Raw genomic sequence first — 2,254 nt, 5'->3', positions numbered from 1 at the left:
AGGGCGGTGAAGGATCCAATGTGGGTTCAGCACTAACAGCAAACACTTGAACCCCTGGACCGCGAGATCATGACCTGAGTCAATCAATGATCAGACGCTCAACCAACTGAGCCACCCAGGCACCCCGGACAAAACGGACTCTAAAAATAGTCCGTTACCATAAAAATGATAGTGTATATTCAGATGTAATATTTTTTACTCTATTCTGCTTTGCTTTATTTATTTTCCTGGGAATGTAGCCCCTTCCCTCTGCATGGCAGTGTGAGGGAGAAGCTGCTCATTAATATTTCACTTAGAATCAAATTAAGCTGGAATAGGGGGTGCTTGGGTGACTCCGTCGATTAAGCGTCTGACTTAAGCTCAGGTCATGATCTCGTGGTTGGTGGGTTCGAGCCCAGCATTGGGCTCTGTGCTGACAGCTCAGAGCCTGGAGCCTGCTTCAGATTCTGCGTCTGCCTCTCTCTCTCTGACCCTTCCCCACTCGTGCTCTCTCTCTCTCTCAAAAATAAATAAACGTTAAAAAAAATTAAGCTGGAATAGGATTCATCTGTAATTAACCTAACCCCTCACCTCCTTCACCACCCGTGCCTTTTAGATCTTGCTGATATTTGAGGTGGGACAATGTTGGGCTGCAGTTTCTTTTTTGTTTACTTTTGTATTAAAACTCTGGAATCCAACTATTATGAAATATGCAATACCATACAACTTGCCTCTGATTTCCAGCCCCTCCTCAGTGCCACTTTCTCAGCAAAATTCCGGAGGGGATGGGACTTGTTGGGCAAGACAATTTGGTCTTGCACTGGGGGCTTCCAAATTCCAGCCTGTCTTGCCAGCCCACACCATCACATAAGTTTCATCTCATTTGTCCTTCTCCTCAAAGTCTCTGTTTTTGGCAGACTCTCTCTTCTGCTGGTCTGTACTCCAGACCAGATCCTGCCCCAAGTCTTGAGCTGTTTGGCTCTCTGCTCAACTACGAAGGGCATATTTTTTCACCGGAATTCAGTCCATCAAGGTTTTTTTTGCATACCTTGTACGTCCCGTAGAAAATCTTGATTTTTATTTTGTTGTTGTTGTTGTTGTTGTTGTTATGGGATGGAAGGACTTGTGTATCTTTCTGCATCATATCAAGAGACGAAGTCCCAGAAGTTAGTATCGTCTTGATAAAAATAGCCTCGTTGTCAGGCAATAAGGCTGAAACACAGAGATAAGACACCAGTCCACGCCCAACAGGAGATAAATCCCTGAGTAATGTACCAATCTAGGATTTTTGAAGACATAGACATGAGACCAAGCAAGGGCTGTGCACTGTAAGGGAAGATTGAGCATCTTACAGAGAATGAAGACGGAAGAAAGAGACTACAAAGTCGGCTTTTCAGCAGCTCTTGGCAACTTCATACCCTTTCTTCCTTCTTCCTTCTCTGTGCCACGAATACGTGATTGATGTGTGTTTTTGCACGTGCAGCAATTACATATTTCAGGAAGACCTCTTGCGAAAAATATGAAAGTAATATGGTTCAACCTTGTGAGTGAAATACTCAATTTGGGAAGTTTCATTTTTATTGTCAATGTTTCTTCACTGCCAGACAGCTGCCTAGCTCAGCACGTGCTACCTTTATGTAGATAAAGGAAACCAACTACTCGATTTTGGCCAAGTATGTATGAAGAATGAGGAGGAGGATAGGTCGATGAATGACCCTGAAGGCCGAGGAAGGGACTAAAGATTCCTCTCCATGGGAAAAGCTTTACTTAGGTCTCAGGGGCCATGTCCTCTGTTTCCCCAGAACTCTCCAGAACTGCTGGGTTCGGGTTTAAACTGCTTGGCTTCTGGGCCCCAATATTTATTCCCACCACTGCTCCCTGACACCCCACACCCCTATGAAGTCCTTGATATTCTTCTAACGGGAGTGGGAGGTCTCTACCAGAAAACAGTCAGTCCTGTGTTACATCTGGCTCGATCATAATATAATTATATTCATTATATTATATAGTAGATGCATTGTGTACATAATATATAATGTATGTAATCAACATAACTATACACAAAACAATTATATATAGTAGAATTATATATAATCCTATTATATATGATTACATATAACTATAATTACATAATGTGAGTTGTTACCATTTTTAGACTCCTATCGTGTCAACACATTCTTCCTATTCTGTCTTCCCCTACCGCCTTTCGCCCAATAATGCGAACTTGCTTTTCAGGTCTGCCCCAGCTGGACTCTCAGCTCCTCTAGAAAGCCTT

The sequence above is a fragment of the Acinonyx jubatus genome, chromosome E4 (assembly GCF_027475565.1).
Source record: "Acinonyx jubatus isolate Ajub_Pintada_27869175 chromosome E4, VMU_Ajub_asm_v1.0, whole genome shotgun sequence".
Classification (NCBI taxonomy): Eukaryota; Metazoa; Chordata; class Mammalia; order Carnivora; family Felidae; genus Acinonyx; species Acinonyx jubatus.
Note: the sequence above shows the minus strand (reverse complement) of the source record.